At 40.5% G+C, this 9,674-nt stretch overlaps 1 pseudogene across 1 annotated transcript; it reads left to right on the forward strand.

Annotated features, from left to right (window-relative positions):
* The first annotated feature begins 735 nt into the window (after positions 1–735).
* LOC309796895 (PRELI domain-containing protein 2-like) lies at positions 736–1,422 on the forward strand (annotated as a pseudogene). Its single transcript has one exon. The product of its transcript is annotated as a PRELI domain-containing protein 2-like (transcript).
* The last annotated feature ends 8,252 nt before the right edge of the window (positions 1,423–9,674 follow it).

Genomic DNA, 9,674 nt, shown 5'->3' on the forward strand with positions numbered 1-9,674 from the left:
GTGTATTCTTGCATCCTTTATCAAAGATAAGGTGACCAGAGGTGCGTGGGTTTATCCCTGGGCTTTCTATCCTGTTCCACTGATCTGTATTTCTGTTTCTGTGCCAGTACCATACTGTCTTGATTACTTTAGATTTGTAGTATAGACTGAAGTCAGGGAGCCTGATTCCTCCAGCTCCATTTTTCTTTCTCAAGATTTCTTTGGCTATTCGGTGTCTTTTGTGTTTCCATACAAATGGTGAAATTTTTTTTCTAGTTCTGTGGAAAATGCCATTGGTAGTTTGATAGGGATTGCATTGAATCTGTAGATTGCTTTGGGTAATATAGTCATTTTCACAATGTTGATTCTTTCAATCCAAGAACACGGTATATCTCTCCATCTGTTTGTATCATCTTTAATTTCCTTCATCAGTGTCTTAGAGTTTTCTGCATACAGGTCTTTTGTCTCCTTAGGTAGGTTTATTCCTAGGTATTTTATTCTTTTTGTTGCAGTGATAAATGGGAGTGTTTCCTTAATTTCTCTTTCAGATTTTTCATCATTAGTGTGTAGGAATGCAAAAGATTTCTGTGCATTAAACTGTATCCTGCCACTCTACCAATTTCATTGATTAGCTCTAGTAACATCTTTAGAGAAAGCCTGGAGGCAACAATGAAGACCCTGGCCCCTTTGGCTACCCTGGCGTGGACGCCTGTGGCCCGGCACATACAGAGCTCCAGCAGCAGTATGCTCGCGGAGGCGTGGCAGGCGCGCCGGAATGGGGGTCACTGTGGACGTGCACAAGGTGTTCAAGTACCCCTTCGAGCAGGTGGTCGCCAGCTTCCTCCGAAAGTATCCAAACCCCATGGATAAAAATGTCATCTCTGTAAAAATTGTGGAGGAAAAAAAAGATGTGTCAACAGGGATCACCTATAGAAAGAGGATTGCAGTCTGTCAAAATGTGGTTCCAGAAACTTTAAGGAAGGTGAACATTTTAAAGGTACTTAATGTCCAGTTAGAAGAGGAATCATGGTTCAATCCTCAGGAAAGGAACATGGCTATAAGGAGTCACTGCCTTATGTGGACACAATATGCAGCCATGAAGGAAGAGTCTGTCTTCTGGGAAAGTATAGAAAATCCAATTTGGACAGATTTCATTCAAACATGCAGGATTTCAATCACAGGGCTGGTTTTCTCAACTGTGTTTTGGAAACTTTTGCCAGCACATTTTTAAGACAGGGTGCCCAGAAGGGAATTAGAATAATGGAGATGTTGTTAAAGGAACAGTGTGGTGCCCCCTTAGCTGAATAAAGAATCATCAGGAAGCTGTGTTGTGTCTACTTTTGCTCGAGAATCTTTTCTCAGACACAACACATCAAAAGACACAGTTTTCGAAATACAGGTATAAGAATGCGGTGTTGGCAGCTTACAGAAGAGGAAACCTTTCTGCCGGGATATGACATGATACACTCCCCCTGGGAGCCGACCTCAAATAGCAGCTCTCGTGGAGCTGAGACCTTCTGGCTGATTCTTACAGCATAATCTCTACGATTTTACAAATAAAGGAAAAATCCCATAGAAGGTGATGTCTGCCCTTCTTCAGGATGTCCTGCTGATTGCCTGGTGGCAGTGTTGGGGCAGCCAAGGATGGGCCAGAGGCATGGAAAACGCTGCTTTTGCTTGTTTGTTCTCCACATCATTGCTCATAGGATTCATGAGAGGATTCTGGGATGAGTGAAGGACTTAAACCTGATACCTGATTCTTAGGTGGCCTGGAACAGACAGGAATATACCATACCTGTGTTGAAGTTAAGCCATATTCACAGTAATGTTGAAGATTCTCAGAAATCAGGAGCATTTGATTTCTACCCATCAGTACTACATAACTGCCATCAGCTAGCTTTTATAATATAACACATGAACTGTGATTGGTCCTTAAAAGAACCTGGGGAGTGGGGAGACAGGGTATCATCTTGGCTCCTTCTAACTCATTCTGGCATGTGGAGCATATTATGTGACCTGCCTGTTTTTCATTGGGCAAATGGGGATAATTGGGCACAGGTCTTTCTACTTGTGATGATTAAACAAGGTTGTTTGGTATGAAAAGCCCAGGTTTGGGAGTCAGACGGACTCCGGTTTGAATCTGAGCAGGACCACACAGCAGCTCAGTGATTATGTATGTAATTTAAAATCTTTCTTAAAGATCTTTCCTAGATTCATTTTTTAGGTTTGTAAAATGGGATTATAGAGTTAACCTTATGAGGCTGTTGGAACAATTAGAGATCATGTGATAAAGAGCCTAGCATGCTACCTGGTACACAGAAGTAAATAGAAGCTATTATTAGTACATGAAACCATTTTGGAAATATACTTTTCTAACGTAAGGTAATGTAGTAGTATTGTTTGAAAATTAGGTGACGGTAGTTTGCATTCCCCATGATCCGAAGCCAAAATGTAAATGCACACTACCTAAAAGAAAGCTTGAAGAGGGGCAATAATTTGGAATTCATTATCTTAAGATAAAACAAGTTGGGCCATTACTGGAAAGTCCTGGGGAAATTTTTTTTTTTAATATTTGAAAAATTTTCCATTTAGTGAATTGATGAATTTCAAAGCAATTGTTTTTTTTAATTTCTTTTTTTTTTAATTTTAATACAAGCCTGCCACTGTGAGCTCCTCTTATTGCATTTGAGCTGTTTGTGTTGCCTGAGTTCTGTGTCTTAGGATAATTTCCCTTCATTTCCTTAGTATTTCATTCTTCAGTTGTGTTGGAGGGAAAATGAATGGTAGATACCAGAACACACTTTGACCTTTTTCCAGTTTGTAAATGGCAGTTGGTAGGCTTTAGGAATAAGAGTGCATTTACACAAATAAAAGGTGATGTGAATTATCACAGAGGTGAGAGGCGAGAAATCTGTACTTGGAGGTTGACGTTAGAATAAATTAATTCTGGGAGTTCCCTGGTGGCCTGATGGTTAGGACTCCAAACTTTCACTGCCAGGGTCCAGGTTCAGTCCCTGGTCAGGGAACTGAGATCCCGCAAGTCTCCTGGCACAGCCAAAAAAAAAAAAAAAGAAAGAATAAATGTAACCCTTCATACTCAACAACTTGCATTCTGTGAAAGCAGGAGTTCTCAACCTTGACTGTCCATTAGAACCACCTGGGATCTTTCTGTACTCCTGCTGCCTACCTTACATCTCGGACCAATAAGTCAGAAGCTCTGGGGGTGGAACCCAGTCAGCAGTACTTTTTAAAGCTCCCTAGGTGATTCCAATGGCCAGCGAACACTACAGTTCTGGGTGATTTGCAGATATTATCTGATTCCTTTCTTCACATCTCCGAGGTAGGAAAGTATCTTTGTAGTAAGAATTGTTAGAGTGAAGCACAGAGAGGCTGATTTTTTGCCTTAATTCCTTGAAGCTGGCATGGCCAGTGCAAATGCCTGCAGGGGTTTGGCAGGTGATCTGATGTGTGCAGCTGGCTGGTGGTCACTGGGGAGACCCCAGGAGTACGTGGCTGTGGTGAAAGGTAGGCAGCTGCTGCCCTGCTCCAGCACAGTGTTGCCAAGTGGCTGGTTTTTCTAGTTCTTCCAATTTCCAAATTTCCAGGAAACGATAGTATTAAAAAAAAGAAAGAAATCACCCAATTTTTATGTGTTGGCAACGAATTCAGAATTGTTTAAAACATTGTGCTGGCCAAACAAAACATGTTTGCCAGTAGTTTCCAGCCTCTGCTTCAAGAGTGTTAAGGACCAGCTTAAACATCTCAGCCAACTTTTAAGAGATTTGCGTGTCCCTATTCTGGTTGTAAGCTGCTTTCTGCCTCTCCTCCAAGACTGCTTTTACATGTATTTTCCTCCCCATTCCCAAGCAATCCTTTGAACTTGCATCAGACACTTATCCTCAGGTTTTTTTTTTTTTTTCCTCCTGCGGGCATCCATTACTTTAGGTTTCACATATATGGCTTAGAAATCATATGCTCCTTTTAAAATTAGTTAGGGCTTGTTAAACTTTATTATGTGTCAGAATCTTCTTCCTGTGATAAAACATTTAGAAGTCCACATGTAATTTGATTATCTATAAAATGTCAAAACCGGGAGTATAGCCTTACTGGGTACATTAGGAACAAGGGTGGGAAGGGCTAATTCACAGACCTGACCAGTCTCCTCCTGACTGGGTTGCTGAACCTACACACGGGAGGTGCGGTTGTATTACAGTGATTCCCAGGCTTCTACTTGTACCAGAAATCCTTGGGTAGGTGGGCTCAACTGCAGGTTCCCAGGGCCTCCCTCAGAGATTCTGATTCATGGAATTTCATTTGGGACTCGGGGATCTGTATTTTAAAACAAGTTCACCAGGAGTCTTGGTTGTGCTGTTTCACAGACCAGATTTTGAGAAACAGTGATTTAGGGGAGGTGTTTGTGGCCTCTGTGTCTTCTATTATTTAAGAAGGGTTTATAGTCAGTTGGGCCTACTGATCAATACAGCTGATCACTCAGGACACAATATAAAGTTCTCATGCACAGAGAAGCTGACTGAGGCTATCCCTACATGGTTGAGGTGCTTTTACCATGAACGGGCTTTTATGGTTTCAATCGTGAGGATAAAAAAGGTGCTATATTCTTTTGATATAAATTGCTTTATGTATTTTATAAGCAGTACCTGTGTAGTAATATCCCATTTATCAGACATCGTGGGTGCATGGTATAGCTGACTCAAGGTTATTCTTTTAAGTCACATCTTTTTTGCTCTATTTCTGCCATTTACACAGAATTTTCACATCTTCATTGGAGTATAGATGCTTTACAATGTTGTGTTAGTTTCTGCTATACAACAAAGTGGATCTGCTATATGTATACATATATCCCCATATTGCCTCCCTCTTGAGCCTCCTCCTAATTTAGTATACATTTCCCTGCTTTTGCAAACAGAATCTACTGAAGATAATGAAATCATTTCAGAGTCATCATTTATGTTTTGAATTCTTTCAGGTCCTATTTAGGTTTGTTAAAGCCCCTCCCCGAATGGCTCTGCTCTTTGAGTTTTTCCATGGTTTTTTATAGTTTCTTCTTTTCTGTCACTGTTCCCTGTCGTTTCTCTCTTCCTTAACTCTGCCTGTCTCTAGGAACTTTGCTCTCCTTTACTATATGGAGTTGGGAATTGCTGTAATTGCATACTATATGTCAAGTAACAGTAAACAGGAGCTGAGTGAGTCTTTGGGAGGCTTTTTTCTTTTTTCTTTTTTTTTTTTTTTTGCAGTACGCGGGCCTCTCACTGCTGTGGCCTCTCCCGTTGTGGAGCACAGGCTCCGGACACGCAGGCTCAGCGGCCATGGCTCACGGGCCTAGCTGCTCCGCGGCATGTGGGATCTTCCCGGACCAGGGCACGAACCCGCGTCCCCTGCATTGGCGGGTGGACTCTCAACCACTGCGCCACCAGGGAAACCCTACAGTAGTTATTTTGTTTAACGACTTTCTCAACTATTTTTATGTACTATATTCATTGTTTTGTGTGGTCATTGAAGTCTCTCTTCCTTAGAATGTGTTCAGTTAATATTTTGACAGAGATTTTCTTGAATGCCAGGAGCTAAAATATATAAAGAACAAAAAACATACAAAAAATCCTCAAAACACAAAATACTTCTTCTAGTTCTTGCAGATTTGCTCTGTGCAGGGACATTCCTTCCACACTTAGCCAGGCTTGAACTGAGCTTGGGGATCAGCCTTAGTTGAAAGCTTTACCTTCTTCAGTCTTTACTGAGCATGCATACGGCTTTCTAAATTTCCCTGTATATACAGGTCCTTTTCAGTGTACTAATTCCCAAAGAAACTCCACAGTTTAGTCTCCTGGGCCTTAGGTGGACTCTTTTATATTTTGTCCCCAGGCATCTGTGGGCTGTTATTTTAGCTTGTAGCATTTTTGAGCAAAGCCTACCACTTTTCTAGCATGACTTCAGAGTTATTTGAAACAGAGCTAATTGCCTTTCCTTTGTCCTTCAGGTATCCTCCAAATGAGTTAGAACAGACATACACAATAGTTTGTGAATAAGGCCTATTCTGCTCCCTTTTGATCCAGGGACCAGGATCCCACACTAGGAATTCAGATTTCCATCTTTAAGACTGCCACCATGCTGGGAAGGTAGTGGGTCAAGGGCTAGTAAAAATTCCATAAGCTTTCCTATTGTATCAAAGTTGCCTTTTTTCTTGATTCAGTGTTTACTTGATGGCTCTAATGCTTTGACTGTTTTCCAGAGTTCTGACAAATTTGGTTCTGACAATTTCTGGTTATTTTGTGATGTTTCTTTGGTGAAATGAAAGCTTGGATCTGCCTACTGTGCCATTTTGCTGACATTACTCCCCTAATGTAGTCCTTTCTGAATCTCAGACTTTCCTGTATTTGTTCAATAAGGTCCCTTTCAAACTGGCCCATGAGTTCTTTTAACATGACCCTAATAGTTTTTGATAGCATGTATATTATCTTGTATAATAAAACATGGCTAGAATCAGCTATTTCTCTAAGATGCCCTAATGTCTTTTGATAGAACACAGTATTTCAAGTCCACAATTTGTGTGTTAGACAACTTGTTACTATTTGTTTGGCCAGTGTTTCTAGGCCTTTCCCATGTATAGAGATGGCTAGGTAGAAAGAAAGAAGGAAGAGAGGAAGGGAGGGGGAAAGAAAGAAAGGAAGGAGGGAAGAGTGGGAGGGAGGGAGGGAGGGCGGGAGGAAGGGAGGAAAGAAACCTTATGAGTTCATATGTATACTTCCAATTCCAATTCAGGGCTACAGGGTTTTTACTTAACCTCTTCTACTTATCTCCTTTCTTCTATTCTACATCCAGTTTCAATTGCTATTCTCAACTTACTCTGCTGTATTTCCAGTAAACCATTTTAAGCTATGTTGGGTCTCTTCTGTTCTAAGGTCCATGAGATACCCTGTTGCTTCCCTCTACTTTATTCTACACGTCGCCTGATATCATGCTAGTTCTGCATGTTGATATCTGTCCTGCTCATCTGCTGGTATTTTGAGGTTGTGAGGGTATCTTATCACCTATGTTGCTCATGAGTTTTTAACTTTGATATCTAGTTGTTCTGTCTGCTTTTATTGTAGGATTCGGGGGGATTCTAAAGGTATGCTGCTGTTTCCACTATCTCCCCAAAATTCTTTCCTTTTATTACCATTTTAGATGTTGCCAAATTGACCTACAGAGACATTAAGTGACTTTGTTAATGTTACCGAGTAATTAGCAAAGCCATAATTAAGCCCTTGCAACTTAAGTAGAACCTAGAAGTTTAACCTCTACTCCATGCTGTCAAATCAAGAAAATACATGTTTATCATTACCTGGAGAGAGGATACTTTTTTACCTGTCCCATGATTCCTGCCTAGGACTTTATATAAGGGGACTTCTGCTTCTCTTTTGTGTAGTAAGGGGGATATGGAGAGTTATTTTGGAGAGAATATTTCCAGTTTATCTTCTAAATCCTACACACTCCTTCCCAAGAACTTTGTTTTAACCAGAATACAGAATAAATATATTGAAAAGACAAGGCAGGCTTACCTCAGTCTCTCTCTCTCCTCTCTCCTATCTCTCTTGGACCTCTGTACTCAGACAAGGTGAATTTCATATGTGCTTGCAGTCTTTATGGGATAAGCAGATCAGTTCTAGTGGCTGCCAACTACTACTCTACTCTTATGATTTATTTACCTGGCTTGGTAAATCATGCCTGCCTTTTACTGGAGTTCATTATCTTAAAATTAGGGGTGATGAGGGAGTAGGAAGCCCAATTTTAGCTCTCAAATCAAATCCAGTTTTCAAACCTAGATTTACTATGGATAAAGCTAATTATTTGAACCCCATTTGGCTCCTTGTGCCCATTCTCAATCCAGAATAGTGATAAATATTTGTCACCTGAAATGTAACCATTACCAAATACAGCATCATAGAGTCTTAGTTATTGAGACAATCTTCACTCTTGTCCAACCAATTTTTTGATAATCAAGTGCCTGTACACCAAATTCAGGTAACTATCTAACTTCTCGTGATCACCCCTGATTATATGGCTATATCTTGGATCAAAACGACTAGCTTTAACTTGCCAAGTCCTTATTCCTTTGGCCTACTTTCTTAGTAAGTGTAGAAGTAGTATAATGTGATGGTTAAGAACCTGAATGTTGTGTCAGACACATTTGGAACCTTGGGCAAGGTATTAACCTTGTGTCTTTATCATGAAAATAAGGCTAATAGTAGCTTCCTAATGATGTTCTTATGAGGTTTAAATTAGATCATGTATGAAAATCTCTTAGTAGTTTTCAAAGTAAGGACTCAAATATGTTGATTCCCTTCATTCTTACTAGGCACTTTCACTTGGTTGGTTTACTTAATACACAACTCTGTATGTTAGGTATTAATCTTCCTGTGGACCAGGATCATCAGCATTATCTCTGAGCATATTAGAAATGCAGACTCTCAGGCCCCACCCAGACCTACTGTATTAAAATCTGCTTGTTAAGAAGATCCCCAGGTGATACTTATGCACATTAAACTGCTAGAAGCACTGCTGTAATTGACTGTGATATGCTGCCTCACCCTTTAAGGAGATACCGATCTTAAAAAGGATTAACTGAATTTGTGGAAGAGTAAAGGGGCCAGAGGCTGATGGAAATATGTAACACCTGTAGGAAGCTTGTAGCCAAGAAAGAAACTAGATTGAAACTGAAATCGACAAGCAGCACCAAAGAAGAGAATAGAGTAGGCTTCATTTCTGAAAGTGGTGATGGCCATGCCATGGAAATGGAGGTAGAATCAACAGCAGCTCCAGGTCCAAGCTAGACCAGAACACAGTTGGGGTAAGGAAAGTGATATATCAAGTTACCCAGAGCAACTGAGTGTTCTGTTGCCTTGAGGGGCACCTGGATATCTCAGCTGGAGATTGACTACTTCAATGGATATCTCTCAGAAACTCCAGGACAAGGCAGAGGCTGTTCTGTGGTTGTATATTCATTTCCTTCTCACTGTGAGCATGGAACTTATCACCAGGCAGCAGAGGAGAGAAGAAGAAGGAGGTCTGATAATGTAAGAAACCCGAAGACCAAAATGTAGAGAGCTTAATCCTAATAGACGGTTCACTGTTACCCTGGCTTTTGGTTTCTAGGTGGCAGAAAATGAAGGTTATATAAATGTAAATTGCTTGAAATAAATGGGCCATCACTCAAGGCTTGGAAATCTTTGTTAAATGGAAGTTTCCATCACAATATTATTCAAGTTATGGTTACTGTGACATAAGAGCTCCAATGGCTATACTTTATGGTGATGGGCAGCACTGATGTATGGAGTATATGGTATATGGGCAGCTATAATTGAATCACAGTAGGCTGTGGTCTTTTAGTCTATAGTTGTAAATGTTTGCAACAGACAAGGCTTCCATGTAGCCTAAGCAGTCAATTGTGAATATGCTGAGGTTGCAGCTGTGCTTGGAAGGACCCTTATACCAAAAGATGTTTTTTTCAATCTGCTTGCTGATGACACAGTTCTTTAGCTGGAGAGAAAGCTTCTTGTTCCTCGATTAGAAAAATGCTATGAAATGAAATAAAAAAAAAAAAAACCAAGGGAGAAGAAAAGAAGAAGTAGGGTAAGAGAAAGTCAGAGAGCCCAGGATGTGGGTGTTCAATGATGGGCAAGGGATTGAGTGTTACAATT

The sequence above is a fragment of the Mesoplodon mirus genome (genome assembly GCF_964341445.2).
Source record: "Mesoplodon mirus genome assembly, chromosome: X".
NCBI lineage: Eukaryota > Metazoa > Chordata > Mammalia > Artiodactyla > Ziphiidae > Mesoplodon > Mesoplodon mirus.